Consider the following 25,668-nt stretch of genomic DNA (forward strand, 5'->3'; position numbering starts at 1 on the left):
GCATTATACCCTCTAGCTCCATCCACGTCATTCAAATGGCAAGATTTTATTCTTTTTATGGCTGAGTAATATTCCATTGTGTGAACATGTGTGTGTGTGTGTGTGTGTGTGTGTGTGTGTGTGTGTGTATGCTGTATCTTCTTTATCCATTCATCAGTCAACTAACATATTTTTTAAGAGGTCAAAGAGAAATAAACCAAAGACAAAAATTATTGAATGATGCCCCAACTCCTCAGCCTGGTGTTTAAATCTGCCCACATCTCACATCTGGCTACAACATTATTTTCTAACAGGATTTTCATTCCCCTGTGCCTTCTCAAGGGAGTGTAATGTTGTACAAATAGCATGGTGGAATAATTTAAAAGTATTTTAAATGGAGCAAATACTACCAAATTTGGAAGGAGGGTTTTATTATTAAGTCAAATTCATTTTTAAAAGAGTATTTCTTCACACGTAGTAGATACTCAGTAGTTTATTCTTTTTTTTCCCCCATTCCACTCATTCTTTAACTAAATTAAAATTTCCTCTAATATGTATACCTTTTGCTCATTCAGATGGCTCTTTCTGGCATACCCATTCTTCCTATTCTAGTGCGGCCAAATCTTACCTCCTCTTCAAGAATAAATTCAAATGACACCTCTTTTATATTTCTGTTCCCAATCCCTACCGGTCAATAATGACCTTCCTAGTGGCACTTTATCTGTCCACTCTGGGGCATTTATTTCATCTTCATTGTTATAGTCTAAGAATAATGGCAAATTAATACCTGGCTCATTTTTTAGTGACTCTTCATTTCCTAACATCCAACATGGTACCAAGCACAAGAGTACTTAATAAGTAAATACAGGTTATCTGAACATAACTTATTGTCAGCCAAAAAATCAGAACCATAGAAATTATTGAAAATTCACAAATCCAACAGTTAATATAGGGTAGCAATAGAATTTGAGCCCTGTTTTGCTGCATCCTAGGACCTTAGAACCTATATTATGCTAATTCTCATTAGGAAGAGAGCATAGATTTTCCCGTTTTCTTAGATTTGAAATATATCCCCAGTTCCAAAGGCAAACTCTAAAAAGACTGAAGGTTCTTTACTTTGGATATGTACTAGTTATTTCTATAGTCCAAACAGAAGCAATTAAAAATAACATGCTTGATATATTTTTTTTTTCAATGAGTCAATGACTCTTGGACCCATCAGAGAACTGAAATCGTAGGGAACACTGCCCTTTCAAAATCCAGAAAGAGAAGAGAATCCAGCAAGTTATAAAAGAGCTGCATTCTTACGACAGAACTGCTGGAGTATAAACTGGTGAGGACGCTCAAATGGTAACTTTGACAAAGTACTGGAGCCTGAGTGTGGACTAGCATAAAAGTGAGAAACTCCTAGGAGGCCTTAGTCTGAAGGGAGCCCCCAGAGTCTCATGAATTTTCTGGACCCCACTAGGTTCCTATGGTGAAAATTCAAGAAAAATCCTCCCATAGTTGTGGCAGAGGGAGAGATGAGTAATTACTGTGAAATATGCCCAAAGCATTCTATGTAACAAAGACCTCCTTTCCAAGGGAAAAGATTTCGCTTGAGCTTATCTCAGCAGAGTGGAAGGATATTTGTGCCATTTCAGCCCCCTCTAGTGTTACTGTCTCACCTATGAGGGTAACAAAAAGCTATACCTCATGATAAAAACCCTCAGCAAACTAGGAAGAAAAGGGAACTTCTTCAACTTGATAAAGAACATCTATAATTAACCTACAGCGAACATCATACTTAATGATGACAAATGAGATGTTTCCTTCTAAGCTCAGAAGCAAGGCAAGGATGCTACTACCACCACTTCCATTTAATATTGTATGGGAAATCCTAGCTAATACAATAAGACCAAGAAAAAAAAGGAAATAGAAGATATATAGATTGGAAAGGAAGAAATAAAACTGTCTTGGTTCACAGATTACATGATTGTGTATGTAGGAAATCCCAAAGAGTCAACAGAAAAACTCCTGGAATTAATAAATGATTATAGAAAGGTTGCAGGATACAAAGTTAATATACAAAAGACAAATGCTTTTTTACATATCAGCAATGACCAACTGGAACGTAAAATGTAAAGCACAATACCATTACATTAGCACCAAAAGAAAGAAAGAAAGAAAGAAAGAAAGAAAGAAAGAAAGAAAGAAAGAAAGAAAGAAAGAAAGAAAGAAAGAAAGAAAACATTTAGGTGTAAATCTAACAAAATATGATAAGATCAAAGGAGGAAAACTACAAAATGCTTATGAATGGAACCAAATAAGATCTTAATAAACGAAGTGATAGTCCATGTTTATATATAGGAAAACAATATTATTAATATGTCCATTCTTTCCAACTTGATATATAGGCTCAGCACAATTCCAAGCAAAATCCAATAAAGGGATCCAGGGCTCCTTGAAAAAATGGCTATTTCTAGAACCAAGGCAAGAAACACACAAGATAAACCTAGAGTTCCCAATGACCAAGCTGGAACAATTTAAGCACCATAATAAGTAAATATCAGATTATAAGACAAAGAATTTTAAAATACCCATATAAGTAAATGATTCAATTATTAAATAGAGGAGAATAGACAAAGCTCCAATGTAGAAAATTCCAAATAATTTATGTAGATAACTTCAAGATCAAAAGGTGGAGTATAACTTAAGTGTGGGTTGTGCATAGTAGCTTCTTTCTAAAAGAAAGGAAAGGTAGTTTACAATGGAGAATTCTAACAATCACCACCTTAGCTGAGTGACTGAGGTTAACTTCAACAATAACTCATTTTTTAGTAGTATGTACTCTTGGTAAGATGTGATAAAAACAGATGATCTTCCTCCCCAAAATTCATAATACCAGTCAGCTCAGGTCATGATCTCAGGGTACTGAGATGAAGCCCCAAGTCAGGCTCCACAATGAATGTGGAGCCTGCTCAAGATTCTCTCTCTCCCTCTGCCTCTGCCCCTCCCTGCTCGCTCACTCATACTCCCTCAGAAAGAAAGAAAGAAAGAAAGAAAGAAAGAAAGAAGAAAACTATCAGTTGAGAGACATTCCACAAAATATCTAAATAGCACTCCTTAAAGCTGTCAAAGTTACCAAGAACTAGGAAAGTCTGAGAAACTATCACAGCCAAGAGGAGAGGAGACTAGGAAACACAGGGATTAAGGAGAGTGGTGGCGTCCCAGATGAGATCCTGAAAACAAAGGAAATCTGAATGGCGTAAGCACTTTAATTAATAATAGTGTGTCAGTATTAGCTTACTAACTGTAACAAATGTATCATGCTCAAGTAAGAAGTTAATAATAGTGCAACTTAAGTACTGGTTATAGGAGGATTCTCTCTACTGTTTTCATAATTTCTCAATGAATCTAAAACCGTCCTAAAATAAAAAGATTTTTCAAAAGAATGGTAGGCTTAGAAATAGATAAGATTATGTTATAAACTTTGTAAAGCAGCATATTTCTTTAAGAGTGTTCTGTTGAACAACGGAAGCAAGGGCCTTGCCCCAGCATCCTGTTGTTCTAACTGGCTTCAAGGTTGCTGCCCTTAATAGGAGAAAAGGTCAGAACATCAATGCCCGCCCCAAGAGTCAAGATTATCATGTTTAAGATTCCATCTAGGCAAGATCTTTAGAGGTGTATTTTCACAGACAAAAACAGCCTGAATTTCTACTACAGTTTGTAGGGAACTGAACTATTAAACAAGCTAGCAGAGAACTGCCCATCACCATGCACTCTGCAATGGAACCCCCAGGCCTCCACATGTGCACCATAGACAGTGGGAGGAGAGATGCACAACTACCAATGGGGTGCACTCTCCAAAGCCCAGATCAGATGTGGCCATCATGACATGGGGCATGAAAGCTCATCACAGAGAAAAAAGCAGCATCAGGAGCTGTTAGGACAGGAAGCCCCACTGCTCCTTCCACTGAGACTCAGTCATTGCTATAAACCATGTGACAGCCATCTGTTTCCCTTCTCCCTTTTCCAAATGACACTTTTTCATTGTAGTAATTGTGAGCTGACCTAAACCAACATGGTTATCCACAATTATGAGATTCTTTTTCCTAAGGATTGGCTTCCAAAAGTTACAGGTAAATATAACCTAAATGTTCACTTCCCACAAATTTGTAAGACTGAAACCAAATTCTGCCACCCGTGCCTTTTTTTTTTTTTTTAGATGACTATACAACGTTTTCTATAAATGCAATGAAGTTTCAGTTCCTGTTCCTTTTAGTCATACCATGCAAGGAAAAATCATTGGAGACTAGCCACAGGATTCAGTTTATAGAGTTGGATTAACTCAAAGAGCCTCTCCATACATGTCTAAATCACACCTTGACAAAATCCCAGGCCTAGAGTGCCATTCCACAGAGAAATGGAAACAAATAGAAAGGAAAGGCTACAGTAGTCACTAGATTCTCAAACCCTGTTCATGCAAGGGCAGAGATGAGTGCGTAACATTTCTAGACAGTACATGTATCTTGAACATCACTTATTTCATGAATGAGTAATCATTCCTAAAGTCAATTATCTTAATTAATAAATCCTTTGTTGGAGGTGAGATAAAGATAATTGAAGCGCTGGTCGTAGCCACAAGGGTGGGCTGAGCCCTGGCAGATGCAGTCCCAACTCAAGTGCTTCAAATGTTAACCAATCACTCAACAGGATATATACACTAAAGCTGACACACACACGAATACAGCATTGTTCTTTAAGGTATTTTCAATCAAATTTCAGATCTATTCTTTCTCCATCCTTGTGCACTGGATATATAGGGAGTTTTGGCTTTTAGTAGCTCAATCATGGAACCTTATAGTGATCAATGAAGAGAACTGCTCATCACCTGGAACTCTTAGACTTTCAGTTGGTTGCAGTAAGGAGATGATATTCAAGGATAGTCTCCCATGGAGAAAAGGGGAGTTCTCTAGTCTCCTGGCATTATGCATTTCTTTAATAGGAAAATAAAACTATAGTCCAGATTCTGTCTTCCGTCTCAATAATCTGTGGCCAGCCAGTTGAATGACAAAGATACTATTTTTCTCAAAAAAAAAAATAACCAATTGCCTCTGAATTCTCTGGGCATCAGTAAAAGGACAAAGGAGCCCAAAAGAACACACACACACACATACAAAAGTATAGTTAAAAAATTATTATAATTGGGCTGATAGCAAGACAAACACTAATAGCGATATCACAGTTACATGGTGCCAAGGAAATAACAAACCACCTACGTTGACTTACAGAACACATTTTATAGGACAAATCATTTTAAAATTTGACTTTCTAGCTAACCTCTTTTCAGTCTTTATTCAAATGACACCATCTCACTTAGGCCTTCCTTGGTTACTGTATCTAAAACTGACCATCTCAAATATCCCCTCAGCCCCTTTCCATCATTATTTTCTTAGCTCTCTTTCTGTATATCATACTATATATTCTACTTATCAGTATTTCCTATGTCATATAAATTTTCTTGAGAGCAGGACTTCTTGTCTATTTGGTTCACGATTATATTCCCAGTGCCAGATCCATACCTAAAATATAGTAACTGCTCAGTTGAATTAATTAAAATTAACTCTTGTAGGTGAAATGACAGATCATCATTGCTTGTTTATTTAGGCAGTAAAATTAGAAAATTTTACATGCTGCTTGTTTATTTAGGCAGTAAAATTAGAAAAAATAATGCAACAATATTTTTTAATTAAAAAATCAATACCTTGAAAATTTATCTAAAGAGCAAATGATGATAGACAATAAAATAAGCAAGGTCTAAGCAAGTATACCCAGGTATAAAATTACTAGTTTTCACTGTAGATCCATTACTTTTCCTACCTTTATCTTGAAAGCATATATCATTATTCAAACCAAATTAGTTCACTGGTATACCTTTTATATTTAAAAAATCATTTTAAGTTTTTTGTAAGAACACCAAAATAAATGTCAAATTAACATGTTAGCATTCTGTAATGTAATTTCTCCAATTATTTGGAAGTACACTAACAAAAAGCCATTAATGATTACTCATTTAGCTACTCTCTAATAAGATGCAGACTGAAAGCTGAGAGTGATACAGAAAGAACATTTCTAATAAAGTAAGAAAAGATAAACTGCAGTCATGACCAAAGCCTAAGCAAGCAAACATGTTCCAAACTGAGGAACAGAAAAGATCTTCAACCCTGTTTCCGAGTAACCTTTTCACTACCAGACACAATATTAGAAAACATAAAGCATAAACATAAACTCTTAGTATGAAATGCACATTCATCTTGATCATACAGAGTGAAGAGAAGCCAGTATAGTGTGACTAAGAGTAGAATTATTCAAGAATTCTATCCTGGGTTTCTCACTTATTAGCTTGGGGTTCTTGGAAAAGTTACTTAACATTTTTGAGCTAGAGCCTGAGTTTTTCCCTCTGCAAATGGAGTAAAGAGCATGGAGGTAATACTTTCTTCTCCAGGTTATTGTAAAGATGAATGGTATCATTTCCATTGAGTGTTTGGCATACTGTCTGCATACATTAACAAACTTAACCAATCTGCAGCTGGACCACAAATCCCCACGTCAATGCATATCCTTTGCTGTAGTGAAGACGTGGGTTAATTAGGAAGTACTAGAGTTAAAGTCAAAAGACTCACATATTTTTTATGAAACTATTTATGAAAACTTGTTTTAAGATTTCAATAATGATTCAGGATATTCCATTAATAGAATTGGTATATTCTCAAGGGAAGAAAAAAGTTCATTCTAAAGATGATACAAACGGGGGCGCCTGGGTGGCACAGCGGTTGAGCGTCTGCCTTCGGCTCAGGGCGTGATCCCGGCGATCTGGGATTGAGCCCCACATCAGGCTCTTCTGCTATGAGCCTGCTTCTTCCTCTCCCACTCCCCCTGCTTGTGTTCCCTCTCTCGCTGGCTGTCTCTATCTCTGTCAAATAAATAAATAAAATCTTAAAAAAATAAAAAATAAAAAAAAATAAAGATGATACAAATGAAAACAGAGTGCAATAAAACATAAATTGCATAGAACACAGATAAAATGTTAATACCATCAAACAGAAATAGGCACACTTAACATGGGCCAAAATATAAACACTAGGATGAAGTAGTAGTATAAATTCATTTTCTTGAAGGTAGATCCATATAAAGATGTCTGACTCTATAAGTTATCTGACTCTTCACATGCAATCTAGGCTTCTATATCAAATTTCTCACTTGTATTTTTTCACTCTGCTTTTTGAAATCAACATTAGACAGTATGCCTGATATTAGAATTTCATCCTAGAAGATTTATCCCCAACTAAATAATCTATTTTGCAGGTGGAACCCCAAGGCAAATGATGTAATGATGTAACATAATGATGTTTGGTCATGTAAGACTGGGTTCATTAAAAGAAAGTTTTCTTTTGTTTTGAAAACTTTAAAATGCAGAGCCCTGTCTACACTATTCTCCAAGTAGTAAACATATAAAATAGGGATGCTTCTGCCTCTTCTTGTTTTCCAGCCTTTACTTACATGGCAAAATTAGAAGATTAGAGATCTACACCTCTTACCATCTTGGAGAGAGAAAAGTGTTTCTTGTGCCCATTTCACTTGCAAAAAGGAAGGTAAGGGATTCTGAGATCAAAGGCTATTGATCACAATTCCAAAGTCAATGTCACATTTCTCATCCCATGCACCAAAGAACATCGGTTAATCCGCAAGCAAGCAGACCAGTCCCTGGGCCAAGCCATGATCACCATTGAAACTGGTGTCTAGCAACAACAATAATTCACCAGGGATCCATTACTTCTGATGGACAATTAACTCACCCTGGCAAACACCGTGAATGCCTTAAGAAGTACAACTTATTTTAAAACTATATTTATGACAACAAATTCCACTAGAGCCACCTTCATTTTTAACCCATGTTTTATTTTTTGTTAGTAGTAAGCTATTATCCCTACAATGAGTATCTTTACAAAGAGACTTTACTTGACTGAGACTCTTAATATTGACTCTGGGACTCTTGATAAAACTAGCTCAGAATGATGAAGGTATTTTAAAAAGAAAAAAAGTCTCAATGTCCGAGCTGCACACTTAAAATCGGTTTAATGCTCTGGGGCTCCTTTTGCCTAGTTTGTTTGAAGTTTTAGGGCCCCTTCAGAAATGCTGAAGTATACACAAACATTCAGTTTCTGAGAATGGAATTCAAATATACTGATGGACCTACTCTTCTCTCCTCTCATGGAGTGAGAGCATAGTGGAAGAGATGGAAACCAGTAAGTGTAGGGTTCCTCTCAGTGGATACAATAGCAACTCAAGTGGATGAGAATGCCATTTGAAAGTGAGGTTAAAATTTCTATCCAACAAATGGACTGCCCAAACACATCTTGAAGGTGGTCCCTCACACAAAACCCCAGGACTTTTTTTTTTTTTTCCCTTCATAAAGGTTTTTTTGAACATGTTGTTAAGCGTCAGATATTTCTTTGCATTGAGTATCTTGTGGTAATTTCTTTGCCAGGAACTGTTTCACATTCCTTATCACTTATACTCATGACAATAATATATCCCAGAAGTATTTTCTGGAATAGATACTATAAATTAGGAAGGACATTACACCACATTAATTCTAAATAAATAATGTTATTACCTAATTTAATAATATTTGGTAACCTGATCTGAGAATCATGACCATTCTAAAAAGTCATAAAAGAAATCTTTTTACTGAACCAGAAAATAAGTGGCATCAAACAACATTAAATGGAGTAGCTTGAACACTGGAGGAATGGAAGAACAGTGCTTTGCTATAGTCAGTCACCAGATTCTTTTATCAGGCAAGACCTTAAAAGTTCTCTTTTCATTCTCTTCTGGCTATTGGATATAATTCCTTATATTATGGGATAAAAAACTTTTCCCTTTATAAGAGCTATAGTTGATTATTGCACAAGCTGCTCTTTTTGTAAAAAATCCTATTAGAGCCACTGTCTTGATTACTGCATGATCACTCACCTTACCAAACTCACCTGGAGATAATGGTGAAGATACGCACCAACCTTTATTTGCAGCCAACTAGACCATTTTTATACCCAACCAGATGGTATTTTTAATGACAACCCTTATTATATAATTGGAAGAAAAAATAATCTAGAGAAAATATGAAAGAAACCAAGATTTTTTACAAATATTTATTTAGCCACCATTTTTAATTATTGTTAATTTTAGAATTAGGATAATATGTGAAAGGAACCCATGATTGTAAACATTAATTCTTTTTTTTTTTTTTTAAAGATTTTATTTATTTATTCGACAGAGATAGAGACAGCCAGTGAGAGAGGGAACACAGCAGGGGGAGTGGGAGAGGAAGAAGCAGGCTCATAGCAGAGGAGCCTGATGTGGGGCTCGATCCCGGAACTCCAGGATCACGCCCTGAGCCGAAGGCAGACGCTTTAACCGCTGTGCCACCCAGGCGCCCCAAACATTAATTCTTAAACAGTGCTATACTGTTTAAAACTGCTTGTGTGTGTGTGTGTGTGTGTGTGTGTGTGTGTGTTTTCACATAAAAATGTGCAATGTGAAAAATGGAAAGTATTTCATAGTGTTGCTGGCTAGATGGATGTGCTAATAATCCGGGTCAGCACACATGCCCCTATTCAGCAGCTCTGGGTGCACTGTGATGATTAGGAATGCTATTTTGAAAGGTGGAGCAAGAGGTCTGCCCTTGCATACACAAAAGTACAGTCCTAAGCAACTAGATGATAATTACCCACTCCCATTACCATTCTTTATAAAAGAATAAGCTATTAGTTGTAGAAAAATTACATGCATGCATGGAATGTACTGGGAGAAATGAGTGAGGACCATAAATATTACTAAATACTTAAGACTACCCTAGTGTCATGAAATTACAAATGTATATAGTGAAAACTTAACATCTGGAATCAACTCTTCCCACATAAAAGACACTTAAAACAGTTTATATTTTTATGCCTTTTGGTATCTTGCTACCCATGTGTTGTGTATAAAGCTTAACCTCATATATCAAGTCCACAGATCCTAAGTGACTTGGGAGGGGTCGGAATGGAGAGCAGGACTGATGACATCCTACACTAGATCTCATGCCCAGACTCTCCTGGTGTTGTCCTTCTTTCTTCTGACCAATTTTTCACATCCTGCAGCTCCTTGTTTTCTATCCCTGTAGTAGTTCTTCACCTGTCGTAGTTCCGTATCTCAGGCAGGGAGTGTCATCTGCCAGTTATCCAGGAAATTAATAAAGGGACTCTCAATTAATACATGCGTAGCCTAAGTGAAAAACTGCATCAATGAATTAAAATCTACCCTTGTGAAATTGTTTTAAAAATAAATTTGGAATAATCAATTTCGGGGGAGAAAAGAAAAGCCTTTTCGAGATGTGGAGATGTTCTAAAAAGATTCCCTAAAGGTCATCATTGACAACACAGTGCCCACTGTCATTATTTTCTTTTATCTCACTCTGTAGTGGTGGAGGGGACACATTTTTCTTTTCTTCTTTTAAAGACATTTAAAAGCAGTATTCCAGTTTCACAGCCAGCATCTTCACACCATTCGAAAGACATACAGTCAATCATAAGCCCAAAGAGGAAGCAGAGGGTTAGTTTTCACTTAAGTAAAGTTTAGTGAAAAGCCAACAGATCAGTGTGATTATGGCTAGATCAATGATGCATAGTTCTGAAAGGTTTTACACAAGCAGCAGTCTTAGAATGCAGCTCTGAGGAGCAGGTAGGTCAGAAAAAACATAAACGCATGCCCAGCACATGTACCTCCCTTTGGGTCCATAAAGAATCTGACCAGATTGTCTAACGGGAAGCCATTCTCGCCACAGGGGCAGGGTTGAAGTGCTTCCATTTCCGATGAGTGCATTTCAGCCTTGAGTATGTCAGCTAAGGTTTTCTGCTGGTCAAAGTCACAAAAATTCCGGTCGATATCTTTTATGAGGAATGACAAATGTAAAAAGATAAACTCGACTGTGTCAGATAAACTATATGGGCTTTTACTAGATCCCAAGCAAAGATTTAACAATGTGTAGTCAATTTCAAAGTCTTCTGCTAATTCAAGGAAACAAAAGACTCTCACTAAAAAGATTTCAACCAGGCTGGAGACTTATTATGTTCAGGCTATGGAAACCTTGAGAGCTGTCCTTTTCAGATATGAACTGTTACAGAGAACTTTTTTTCTGTTTTTGAAAAGTTTCTTGTGACTGATCAGATAAATGGGAACCATGTCAAAGTTTTTCTTCAGAAGCGATCAATTTTGAATAATCTATATATGGCAGAATACTTTTGGAGTTCTACTACCTCAACTTTTCAAAAGTCCCTGCATGTACCTCAGTTTTTAATGTAGAAACAATCCATTTCACAAGTAACCACCCTCGATCTCTCCTCTAAAGAACAGAAAGATTCATTTTTCACTTTTACCTACGTGTGTTCTAAACTATCTCTAGATTATCTCTAAAAACAGGGATGGGGGATTTCATCTGGCAGATATTTGGAGAGCCTACTTACTTGTTTGAGCTTTAAAAAATTACAAACTCCTCCCCCCTGTTAGCATAAGCGCGTGAGGTTCCTATCTGATCGTGTTTTTTAATCTGCAGGGCTGCGCTAGGAATGTTTTCCTCTTTTTCTTCTCCTTCCTGTCCCTCTCTTTCTCTGTCTCCCTTCTTCTTCCAATTCTGATATGGAATTCCAATATTTGTCATAATAGATTGTAACTATTTATCATTTTATTCTATCTCACCAACCTTATTTAAAATAATTTCCATTTGGAAGTTGCACACAGACACCAAAGAGATCACCAAAGGGCCTGCAGTACGTGCTGCATGGATTCTAATCACAGCTATGTCACCACCTGCCATGTGACCTTGGCACAGCCACAGCTGATGGTGTCTTAAATGTCACAAAACTATCCTAATTCACTAGCATGCACAGCAGAATAAAAAAACCTCTATTTGGTACTTCAAAGCAACAGATTCTAGTTCAATGTTTTCATTCACTACCACCTTAAAAACATCAGTATTTGTAAACAATTAACTTCATACACTTTGGCATGCACAAGACAAGGTGGTACTGTATTATTACAGTCAAATAAATTGTACCTAGGTACCCCCATGTGTCAAAATAAATGCCAAGGTTCTTGTGTCCATATAACATGCCTGCGCTCCAGATAATAGTGAAATAAAAGTGACTTCTATACAGATGTCCTTAGTAATGAAGAAAAAGGAAAATATAATACATAACCAAAATAGTGTTTAAATTCAACATTGTTCACATTTTTCTAAGCTTCAGTAGCTTTTAAAGAAAGATTTCAGGGGCTACATATCCCGTAGAAAGCATCAAATCAAAAGGATTGACCATTAAGTTTAGCAGCATGATTCATTTTATCAACTTCCCGCAGCCTTCTAATACTCCTTTTCAAAAATTGTGCAAACTGTGTGAGACTGTGCGTGTATTAAATTACACCATTATGTCCTTAGAGGAAGTATTTTCTATTATTCAGGCAAGGAAGGATCCTTGCTCAACCATGACAGGTTCACAACTAGCTGATCTAGAATTTCTGGTTGGTGCTCCACACAAGCCAGTCAAACCCTTAGAGACGAAAACAATTATTCTAAGGAGCTTTCCTGGTGCAATATCCTTGGTCCACAATAATATGAAACCTTAGAGAAGAAGGTAGCTGCTTATGTTCCTTCCTGCAATAAAATAATCTCAGTTATAGAAGCACACAAAAACTATTTACATTTAAAATAAAAATGACTTTCTCTGTTTGTAGCTAAAATTTTTTAAACTTAATTCTAGTTCCATGAATTGATCAATAATACATGTTCTCTTTCCGGATAAAGTAGGTCTACACAGGAGCTGTCCAACTATTGTCAATAGTATAGGCACATGCAATGGTTCAAAAGACAGTTAGCTTAAGACTTCTTACAAAATATCTTTCGTTGTTCTCTTTATGCTCATATGTATTGCTACACTCTCTTCCAAAGCTTTTGCTTTCATCTGAATAATTTATTTAACTATAATATTTCTCTTTCCCCAATAAAATAAATTGTAGATCCTAAGGGTGTCGTTTTATCACTATTTCTTCTAATGTTAAGGTCTAGAAAATTAAACATCTGCAAAAACAGTGATAAAACCCAAGAATTTTAGAAAAATTGTGTATTTTACTAATGCAGACAAATCAATTGCCTAAACAATGATTCATAAGGCAAGAAATAAAATAAAACAAATCGCTCTTTCAAACAGATATTGAAGTCAGGAAACAATTCATGCTTAGACCTGAAATATTAGTCACAGCACTGTGACCTCTCACCTTCAGTGATAAAATACACAGGTCAGAATTGACAATACATACTCATGGCTGATCATGGCTGCTAGTTATTGATCAAAGGAGAAAAAAAAGTACTTTGCAGGAAAAACATTGCTCTGAATTACAAACATCCATTCTCTCGAGACTCAGCAACTCTCTGAGCTTCTCCCTTTGGAACTGGAAGCAAGAAGTGAGTTCAGCCAGTATTTAATATCAAGTGAATGTGGTGTTTAATCAATAGTCTTCTGCTTTGTTCCTCGATGTGGAAAGCAGTGTCTATTCATTCAGCAAAGGTTAATGCCAAGGGTCAAGTGATTTCACACTCTCGGTAGGATCCACAACATTGCAGTAGTCCAGATGCCCTAGACAATGATGACTCAGTTGGACTGATTTATTGCCACTCGAAGGCCCTGCTTAATACTAAAGTGCTCTCTTATGATAATACCTCAGAAAATAGCACTGATAAAAGAGGAGGCAATAATTACCTACATTTTGAGGTAATGTCTTCATTTCTAACATCCTATAAAGATGTAAGGTCCATTTTAAATGATCTGCTTCTGGTATTAGCAAGCCATTTAAACGGGATCTTATCAGCATCTTCTCTTTTATGAAATACACCACAGAAGAAATTCAGTAACCTTATGATACAAATGTAAATTATAAGTAATACGGTTTAACATATGTGTTAGGTAATCCTTTTTAAATATTTACTTATTATAATATTTTTCATATTAGATGAGAAGAAAGAAAAAATATTTGCTGATGGGAGGAAAAATATAACTGAATATAGTTAATTCCATTAAACAAGGGAGACCCAGTTTGCAATTTGATTTCATTCTTTTTGACCAATTCTACCACATGACAGGCAGGCTAAAAAGACCTGCCTGTATATTCTTTCTAAATGTGGTTCACTTAAAGCAGCATTAGTTGAGGTCACTGTTTTAAACCAGAACACATTTAACTATGTCAGGGGTCCAATCTTTAACATGTTAGCATCCATGATTATTATTCGGCAATGTCTCATTCCAGATGTGTTTTATATAATGAAAGAAGTTCAAATGTCACCAGGAAAACAGTGTGAGAAGAATTAATTGGAAAGCTTATCATAGGAAAGTGATTTAGAACCCAGCTTTCACTAATATATCTCTGGATGATGAATATACCAATCAATTAGTAAAATAAAATAAATTCTGTAAAATTATCTGAAGACATCCTATCATTATAAGTGGAAGAACATTTGAAATAGTTTATTATATCCCATTCCAGATGATTAGTATGTAAAGCACTCTAATATAAATGTTCTGCCTTCTACTCCCTCTTTTCACAGGAAATATGGGATTTAAAACTCTAATCCAAACTACTTAAAACAATGATTAATTCAGAAATCCTACTTCAAACTATTTTAAACTATTTAAAAATATATGTGAAGTGTTACAGATGAGTTAAAAATACATGTTTTATTCATTTAAGAACACATTTTTAATTCTCAATGACAGTTTGCCTTAAAAACACACAAAATGGGTAACAATCAGTGCTTCTGATGTGAACAACAATTTCATTGTGTAGTGATTACTTGTATGATGTCCAGAGGCCTAAATTTACCTTTTAATCGAACTTATCCTCAAAGGATGATGACTTGTCTGTAATTCTTTCCCAATGAGAATGATTTTATAGGCCATATATTTCAAGACCTGTAATGGGGAAAGAAGGAAGAATAATTTAATAAAGATTTTGAAAATAAGAAGAACAATGAAATAAACTAAATGCATTGGGTTTTTCTTGGCAAAATTACCATTAGTGACCTAAATACGCTATAGAAAAGATTGTGAGTCGACAAGATTGAATGTTTCAAGGATATTCCAAAAGTGTTTTTCCACAATAACTTTCCCATACTCTAGGCTTCAGGCTAAAGATATTTACTGGGAAATATATTTCAGTTAATTCAGATGGGAATAAAACAAGTAGCCTAAAAAGAATGTGCATGTGTAATTTTGCACTTCAAATACTACTAAATAAATAAGGAATGTCATCGTTTTGAATGGCCAATAAAATATTTGCATTCTTTGAGTTTTGCAGTTGAATCTAACATACATATAATGGCCAGAATAAAATGTGTTTTGTTACTATTTTGCCTATAGTCATAATAAGTATGAAATATAAGTAGCTGTTCATGTTTTAGCCTGAGAAAATACATTTTCAAGAGTGCACTTTTTATTTCAATAGTAATTATTTCTTCAAATCCTGCCAAAGTATTTTTTAAAAAATACATGTGGTCACTCTTTTGTATTCTTCTTTTATGTGTTCACGTGTAAAAAAAAAAAAAAAAAAAAAGATATCAATCTCTGTTAATGCAACTCTTCTCTTATAAATTTAAACACTATTTAAAACTTAAAAAAAATTATCTCCTTTCAACCATGCACACTCATCAGCTGTAATTCAAAACCCTTTAATGCTGATTTCAGTGCCTTATGTGGGAATTATCTTGAGGACCATACTTCTTTCAGTAAAAACACTGCTTAGGTCAGGACAGCAAGCTTAATGGGCTGATGTTTTGATGATTATTGTACAACATATCTGTAGCTAACTCACTTCAAAATATCAATTTCAAAATACCTAGGTAGGAAAAAGGGAAAAAACATCATTTCCTTCATGTTTTCAAACCAATTAAAGTTTTCATGAAAGTTTTATTCAAAGGTTCAAACTATTATTGTAATAAAGTTGCCAGATATTCTAATGAAATAAATTTTCTTTAACAATGTTCTCTGATAGGTCACAAAATAATAATAAAACATATTACATTTTACTTAATACGAAGAACACACTGTTCATCTTACAAAATTAAGAAAATTCATTACAGCATGATGACTATAGTAAACAAGACTGTATTACATACTTGAATGTTACAAAGAGAATAGACCTTACATGTTCTCACCAAAAAAGTAGTAATTATGTGAGGTGTAGAGGTATTAACTTACACTACTGTGATAATCATCTAGCAATATATGTGTATCAAATCATGTTGTACACCTTAAACTTATGTCCATTATATCTCAATAAAGCTGGAAAAATATTTTTAAATTCAAAAAAAGGAAATTCAAATACAAAAAAATAAAGTTAAAAAGATCTTTAGTCTCATCTATTTATTCATGCATCCAGTCTTTTGTACATGCATGTACACAGATATAGACATGCACATACTATATGTATGCATATGTAAAAAACCTAACATAAAATGTATTTATAAAAAGATCAGAATCATCCATACTATTTTTTAACTTCATTTTTACTAGCAATATACTGTGAATACCTTTGCATATCCTTATGTATACTTTTGTATCATATTAATGATTACATCAAATTTCACTTATCACAATAATCTCATTACCAATTTTTCCTTTTAAGCATTAAAATCATTTTCCTCTTATCAGTATTATAGATGAGGATGTACCAAATCTATTTCTAATAAAATTTATTTGGAAAAAATATCTTAAATAAAATCTTTATTAAAAAAATAAAGGAAAAAAAGAAAAAGTATTTAGAAAAATATTAGAGACTCAAAGCATACAAAAAGTCATAAAACTTTGGACATGTTAGAAGAATAATCACTCAAAATATGGAAATTTCATTGTTAACTTTGTGAAGCAAATAGAGAATGGAAATGTTTTTGACCACTTTAACCACATAACTTCCTAGACATTGTAATACATTTTATAGTAGGCTTTATATGTTCTAATACTTTAAGTTAATAACTGTTAAGTTTCCACTCAGTTTTTCGCTCAAAAAGTTATTTTTAAAGGTCAATACTGTATATAACCAACCTCAACCACAAAATGGGAATTTATGAGAGCTTCATCAGGTTGAATATATAGTATAACAAATATGTAACCTTATAGAATGTTCTAGAATATTAATTTGGTAGCCATTTTAAAGATATAGCTCGACTTTATTATACAGATCATGTTTTATTCAGTTGTATACTATACAGTAATAAGATGAATAAGCAGCAAACCACAAATCTTATTTAGATGTATTAAAGTCAGTCTGGTTAAAAAATTCAACATAAAAAACTCATTATTTCCAAATCCCAATATAAACCAAACACCAATTAAAGGTTTTTTGCTATAATTTACTTTCCAAATGATTGTCCACTATGACATTTAATGAACAAATTTAAGTATTTACATATTGCCCTTTGCTTATTCAATATTCATTAATTAAAAATTCACTCTAAATTTTTATTATTTTATATGTGCAGATTAAAGTTGTCCTTTATTCCAAAGACATTTAAAAAAAATAAGAACTCAAATATTCTCACATGAGCCCATCAGTAGTCAGCTAACATTTATTATTCATTTCCTACATTTTTACAGATGACAGGTTTAAAAATAATTGTGTTAAACTGATATTTAAAAATCAATGCCAAAAACCAAGAGGCTAGTAGTTTTTAGATATCACTACTCCTGAAAATTAGAATTGTTAATAACAATAAATACTATATACCAAAAGTATTAAAAGGTTAAAGTTGACAGAATTTACTGTGAAGTAAATTTTATTTATATCTCAACATAATGTTGTTCATGAGTTGTATTTTTAGGTAATTGTTTTTAGATCAGTAATTATCCAAATTATCCAAGTATATCTATTCTATTAAGTAGACCAATGAAAAAAATGAGATTTGTCATTCTGTCCTTTGACCCAGTATTACAAATTAGACATGCCATTCACACAATTAGGTAAATCACAATCTTGCTGGGGTTTAGGAAGAGTTCTAAACTTAAAAGGTACCCTTTTGTTGGTTAATTAAAAATAAAAAATTGTCACAGCAAAGCTTTAGTTTTAGGTCATAGACTACTATTTTTATACATATATAAACTTAAAAATCATGAAAAATTGGGATACTCCATCAAATTTTGTTCTATGGAGCCAAAATGCTTTGAATATATATTTTTAAAATGTTCCTTTCTCTTAGCTTACTTTACAGGTATTGCATTCAAGAAGAAAACATATTTATAATGATTTGCAGAGTAGGATAGGCAAGATTATATAGTGGAAGTGAACAACACCCAAATATTAGTACCCAAATTTTCTTTCTAACTCACCACCTGGTCAATAGGTGGATAAGATGTTTTATTTATCATAGAAACCCAGGGACTCAGGCTGACAATTATTTCAACGCAGGTTTCCATGGCCAGAGGGCCAGAGGGAAGACAATGTAACATATCACACACTTCTCACAAGCCATTTGCCAAATCTATACTTTATATACCTAACTTGAAGGAGGCAGAACTGGAAATACTGGTGACTGACCTAATTCTAACACAAAAGCTTACCAAGTTTAGCAGGTGATAAAAATGCATTTTATTTGATAAAGTCGTTGAAAAAGCAGTGTATACCATAAAAAGGGAAACGGTTAAAAAAAATCAATATATTTGTGTATTATTGAGTTATTGGCATAAAATAACCCTGATTAAATGTTGGAGAACCAATGAATGAGTGAATCAATGAATGAGTTTTTTAGTGAATAAATAATCACAAAACTTTCTTGCTGAGAAAAAGACAATGACATCATGAAGGTAGTTCTGTTACTATTTGAGAAATTGGCGAGGCAGGAAATTTAATGGAAGATCCAAAATTATACATTTACTAGCACAATAAATTAATTTTAGGGCACTATGTGGATTGAGCGTGAGGAAATAAAATATTTTCCTTACTTTCCTTTTAAGATAATTGTCCATTCAATTAAACAAGTTTTCCCCTCAGTACCACCCAAATGCACTATACATTTTTTATTGTGCCAACGTAATAAAAAAAAATTTTTATTTTAAATTTTATTTCATTGGCACAATAAAAAATTAAAAGTATAATGCCATACTTAGACATGCCCCAGCATTAGAGGACTTTTTAGTCAAGACAGGAGACAAGCATGAAAACATCTGACTATAATATAAGGCAGAATAAGGTAAGTACAATAACACAGATCTGATCTGGTCCCAAAACAGGAGTGTTTTATGCCACTGACATTTTAATTCATCATTCTTCAGTACAAAATTTTCACAGCTCAAACATTTCTGCTATTTAAGAAGAAAAAATAATCCCAGGTGGTATCCTTTAACAATAATACAGCTTTAATATTCCCTATGTAAACCTGTAGAAACTTTTCTCTGTTTATAAGAAAAAAAATCAGAGATGTTGACATAGTTTTATGAATATGTTTAATGGTCTTTTTAAAGAGTCTTCAAGGTACTTTTTCATACATATGTGTGTATACACAAACACATATATACACACAATTAACTTCTCTGACAGTTAATAATTCATATACGGACTAACTTCACTAATTTAAATGTGAAGGACATTGGCAAAAACAGTAATTTTTCCAAGTGGCAAATGGCCCTCATCAACTGTTCAAACAAATTACCCCCTTCTTAAAGTCATTTCACATTCAAGTTTTTAGTTTTCCTGTCTGCATTAACTTAAAAAAAAAAAAAAGCACTTAATGCTATCATTTGTGCACGTAAGATGTGATGATACTTTAGATTCTAAAGAATGCATTTGTTAATCACCTCCCAACTCTGAACAACCTGTTCACAAAACTGAGAATCAACCTTAATCATTTTTAGAAAAAAAAGATGAGGTTGGTGCTGTTTCAAACATCCAGCGCTTTGCATGATACTCAGGCCACAGATAAGACTGTGTGCCCTTCCAGCCATCTTGGCAGGACAGCTGAAATCTCATTCTGTGGCTTTCATAAGGCTCGTTCCTACTGCAATTCCAGGATACTATGCTGAATACCGCCACAAAGGAAAAGTTATTCTCTGCCTTCGGCAACTGCAGGCAAGGATTATATCAAAAAGGAAGCTCTCATCTATGGAACATAAGAACTAGAAAGATCGGTAGGAGAAGAAAGGGATAAAGAAAGGGGGGGTAATCAGAAGGGGGAATGAAGCATGAGAGACTATGGACTCTGAGAAACAAACTGAGGGCTTCGGAGGGGAGGGGGGTGGGGGAATGGGATAGGCTGGCGATGGGTAGTAAGGAGGGTACGTATTGCATGGTGCACTGGGTGTTATACGCAACTAATGAATCATCAAACTTTACATCAAAAACCAGGGATGTACTATATGGTGACTAACATAATATAATAAAAATTATGAAAAAAAAAAAGGAAAGGAGCAGAGAATGCTGCAAACACGATGCAATATTAATTCTGGGGGAGGGAACTAGCTGGACTTTAAGACGTATATACAGAAATGCATTTCTGAGACCACGCTGAAACATTCCGTTTAAATCCATATGCCTGCTTGATTCAGGCTCAAATTCAGTAATGAAGCTATTATTGATTCTGTGGAACATGACTTCAAATCTGAGCAAATACTGAACAAACTACGAGGAGCTCTTAACTCTGGACGTATGTACCTAGACATCTCAATTTAACAACCAGACATACATTAAACAGCATTAATAGCCAGGCACTTAATGGATCAATTCCCACTGTTTGTGTAATGTGGAAATAAAAAAGCCTTATTAAATGACAAGCTTTCCCTGGTTTGTGCTAATTAATTATACACCGCATCTGACTGCTAATTTAGTGGGAAAATGCAGCCCCAAACCACGGTTTCAGCTTGAACTTTGCCTCAGCATCACCCAGTTCAGCACAGAGTGCTGCTGCAGCCCGCCTCTGAACGACACCAGTATTAAATTAGAGCAAAGGCCATCAATTTAATAAGTGCTGTAGCAGGTAATTTGAATAAGGACATATTAGTATTCTACCAGTGCACAACTAAAAGCAGCTGACCTTTCAGACCAAAGAAGATCCTTGAACACATTCAGCTGAATCTGAGAACACAGTAATAATCTGACAGTGGTAAGAGTGCCAAGAGAGACGTTTACGATCCTGGACCCATTACTATACATCAGGCTCTCTGTGGTATTACGCGAACACTTTATATACCTCTGCCTCTCATTTTGCTCTCGCTCCCTGCCACGAAAGAAAAGAATAGGACTAGAGCTCATGTGAAAAAAAAAAAATCTTATTTTCAATGGCATGTTTTGAAACTCTTCTTATTTTTTGGATCTGTGGTACAAAGAACACAAAACTCATCGATGTACATGTAAATCAGAGCTGAGAAGACACATAAGAAATCATTAATCTAAATATGAGGCAAACCTAACATTAACAAAAATAAACTTGCATCTACTAGAGAAACAACTGCTGTGAACCCATGAGGAACCACAGCACCCCTGGCAGGGATGAGAGCACAGACCCGGGAGTCACAGTAGAACTGGGTTTGAATCCCTGCTCTGTCACACGCCCGCCATCAAACCTCCATCAACTTTCACTGAATTCAGTTCAACAGATGTTTATCGAGTCCATCACATACAGTGTTGTAAGCCCTAAGGTTATAAAGATGAAAAGATCTGATCCCTGCTTTCAAGGAGATCAAAATCTAGCAATGGTGACGGGAACATGCACTATTAAATCACAACACAGAGTGAGAAGCACCTTGAAGCACAGAGAACAGTGATGAATTTTGCCTGGAAAGCTTCTCAGACATGGCAATAGCAGCGCGGGCATGGTGAACATGTCCCCAGCACAGATGATGGAATGCTATCTGAGGGGAAGTACTCATCAAACAGAAAAACTATTGCATTGGAAGAGGAAGAGACACTGGGCTAGGCTGAAGGTGTGAGCAGTTACAATCATATGATCCTGTGTGCTTGAAAATGGTTTCTGTGTATGTATAGATATGATGTATTAGTGGATTTAAGAGCAAGATTTGGAGGTAGAGGCTAGAATACTTACTTTGTTGGCCTCACAAGAAAGCTGTAGGCCAAAAACACACCTGGAGTTCTACCCAAAGGAGTGGATACACAACTCAGCCGACAGTGTGTAATCACCACACTTCCATAGCGGGGTTGGCTCCCAAGGCTTTCTTTCTCTGCTACTTAGATAGCACATTGCAGGGGAAGAGAATAGGAAAGATGTTATTACAGATCTTAAACCTACTTTATTTTTTTTTAACTGTAAACTTTGACACTGGGTACCTACTATTACTTACAAAATACTTCTTTCACATTCTATGACCGGCAACGGATACTTAGAAAGTATGTACTGGTGCTACCTTACTGCTTGTTTACAGCTGCATCTGTTTAATTAGCTGTTGCCCCTGGCTTACAAGTTATTGAATATTTCGAGTATCACCTACATTAGCCACAGTGCCAACAGAAAACAGATGATACACTCAGATGAGGTAACTGAAGGGAAGAACTATTTAGAAAGTACAGGTGGGAGTAAAAGAAACCACTGAGGTATGACACAGTGCCTGGGGGCTAGGAATCATGGGGTTGCAACCGCCCCTACGACTGACCGAAGAGCCATAGGAGAGAAACAGACAATACTTTGGCAATGTGGCAGGGCCAATCTGACGAATAAAAACCCTGACCTCTCTGAGCTGTCACCTTTTGATCTTCTGCAGTATCTCTCATCTTCACGACCATCCAGAAGCTAAAGTCTAAGAAAATCTACTGGTGCAGAACTGAATGTGTTTTGTATGTACATGGCACAAAGCAAAGAAGAGAGTGGTGCAGAGTGGCTCTGGAAGGGTGAAGGAAACACATCTGACATCTATCTGGCTCCTGCTCACGTTAACTGAGTTATATACCAGCATGTTGAAACTCACAAAGGAAAACGTCCTCCTAAGCCCAAGTCAGTCTTCTAGGTTTCCAGGGTCCCAGTTTATGCTCCAGCAATCTCATTTCTAATCTTGCCTTTGTCCGGAAATAGCCTATTGTCTACAGCTTTCTGAAAATCTGAGTTGCCTATTAAAACATGCTATTCCTCTAGACTACTTTCTTTGTAAATGATAGCTAAAGCTTAAAGTGGTTTTGTACCAATGGTTGGTTATATTCATGTGTGCTCTTTTCAGTTAACTTTTGAAAATTGCCTTCTTTGTGATGCAAAGCTGAACCAAAAGAAAAATCAGTAACGAGAGTCTTTTTGAAACCTACAAAATCATATAGCAGCCTTCCATTGCAGCCAATGAAAGTAAAATGAGAAGCCATGCAGGCTCATACTAGGATAGTGGCATGAAGAGGTGTTGGGGAAGAGATGACATATTCACAAGATGGGACTTCATGACAACTGAATTTGGAGGATGAGCTAAGAGTCCTGAATAAGTGGTTTGAGTGACTAATTCATTGCATAAAAATTCAATTAGTCAAGATGAAGAATAAAGGGAAATGTGTAGGCTTTATAAACTTCATGAACCGAGCTTATTTTTTCCTTATTAACTAAAATGCAACAATAAGAAAACAATTAAATTTTCAATGATTTTTCAGTAGTACATTTCAGCAGAATTGCAGTAGGGAAAGAAATGGTATTTGGGAATCTCTCAAGAAAACTCTACATTTTTTGAGTGATGTAAGACCAGAATAAATCTACCCCGGAATAAGTGACCTAAAGCCTCTTTACAACATTCTGAATATGAGGTTATCATAGTACAAACACCGAGAAATCTTAAATAACTGCCATTATCATCCTTACTTATAAGCTACAAGGTGAGGGAGACAAAAACCCTCACTCAAGTATTAAATTTTAGTAATACACAAGGCAATGAAGGACAAAACATAAACACAGCTGAAGTAGCATAGATAAAAATATTCAACATGACACTCACGTATTTTTAAACCCATCTTAGTAACACTCAGGTCATCAAGGTACTTAATTATAGACAAGGGAAAACAACTCTAATTTAAGCAGAAAATAAAATTATTAAATCTGAAGCTAATAATGTACTATAAGTTGGCTAACTAAATTTAAATTAAAAAAAGAAAAGAAAATTATTAAAATAGCATATTATACCAGGTGATGGGTAGTAGGGAGTGCATGTGTTGGGATAAGCACTGGGTGTTATACACAACTAATGAATCGTTGAACACTACAACAAAAACTTATGATGTACTATATGTTGGCTAACTAAACGTAATGAAAAATAAAAAAATAAAAATAAATTTTAAAAAATAGCAGGCTATAGGGCATAGGATGGAGAGCTCTGCAAAACCCTCCAGATAGGACAACACATAACCATTTGAAACAGGGAGTGAGAACTTGAGTCAGTGTTGCAGTTGGCAATGAGAAGTAGCCCCCAGGGCAGAAGCATTCCAATCATCCCTGCTCTTTTTCCTCAGCACCAGCATAGATCTCTATTAACAGCAACTTCATCATGGACAGTAAAAGTAAATGTAGAAACTTGAGAAGAACATCACTTACGTTCTAACAATAGCAAGGCAGATTACCTATAAAATCGCAGGTCTTTTTGTGTCCAATAGTGTGCTGAGAATGCAACAAGTCCAATGAGCTATAATCCAGAAAATGCTGACCTTCTTGGCTGCTTACATCTTTGGCAGAGACATGGGAGTAGGAGGAAGTTCCATCTTAGACATAGGTGAGAAGAAAACAGCTGAAATTTTAACTAAACTTTACACACCAATTAGGGGATAGTATGAGACTTTAGAATCCCTGGGAGAACTAAAAAAGAATCTGCACCTTTTCCACAGATCTTCATCAAATGTCCATGAGCCCCATCTGGGAATAAATCCAAAGGAAACAGAAACACAAACTTGAAAAGATATCGGCACACCCATGTTCACTGCAACATTATATACAACAGCCAAGACATGAAAAAAATCTAAGGGTCCACCAATAGATCAATGGATAAAGAAAATGTGGTATGTATATATACAATGTAATATTAGCTATAAAAAATGAAGATTCTATCATTTGCAACAACACGGATACTGAAAGGCATTATGCTAAGTGAAATAAGTCCAGAAAGACAAACACTGAGGCTCCTGGGTAGCTCAGATGGTTAAGCATCTGCCTTCAGCTCAGGTCATGATCTCCAGGTCCTGGGATCGAGCCCCATTTCAATATCCCAGCTCAGCAGAGAGTCTGCTTCTCCCTCTGTCTCTCCCCCTGTTTGTGCTCTCTCTCTCTCTCTCTCAAATGAATAAATAAAATCTTAAAAAAAAAAAAAGACACTGTATGACCTCACTTATAAATGGAATCTTTAAAAAAAAATCATAGAAAAAGAGATCAGATTTGTGGAAGAACTCAGGACAGTGGGGATTGGAGAAAGGTGATCAGAAGGTATACACTTCTAGTTATAAGTACTAAGGATATAATGTACAACATGATAACTATAGATAACAACTGCCATATGGTATACTGGAAAGTTGCTAAGAAAGTAAATACTAAGAGTTCTCATCACAAGGGGAAAAAATGTTTTCTTTTTTCCTTTTCTTTTTCTTTTCCTTTTATTTTATCTATATGAGATGAAGGAT

At 35.3% G+C, this 25,668-nt stretch overlaps 1 long non-coding RNA gene across 11 annotated transcripts in view; it reads right to left on the reverse strand.

The window, feature by feature from the left end:
* Positions 1 to 25,668, reverse strand: part of LOC103672165 — a 337,318-nt gene that overhangs the window by 103,368 nt on the left and 208,282 nt on the right. Inside the window, exons 7-11 of one of the 11 annotated variants that reach the window (XR_005832423.1) lie at positions 24,872 to 24,910; positions 24,622 to 24,785; positions 22,130 to 22,268; positions 14,929 to 15,017; positions 13,119 to 13,964 (exon numbers count right to left, since the gene is read on the reverse strand). This is a non-coding gene — a long non-coding RNA (uncharacterized LOC103672165). Of the gene's footprint in view, positions 1 to 13,118; positions 13,965 to 14,782; positions 15,018 to 22,129; positions 22,272 to 24,621; positions 24,911 to 25,668 lie in introns of those variants that run through there. The other 10 variants (XR_005832417.1, XR_005832416.1, XR_005832419.1 and 7 more) reach the window with 10 other exon arrangements.

Source organism: Ursus maritimus, unplaced genomic scaffold, assembly GCF_017311325.1.
Source record: "Ursus maritimus isolate PB19 unplaced genomic scaffold, ASM1731132v1 scaffold_5, whole genome shotgun sequence".
In the NCBI taxonomy this organism is placed as follows: Eukaryota; Metazoa; Chordata; class Mammalia; order Carnivora; family Ursidae; genus Ursus; species Ursus maritimus.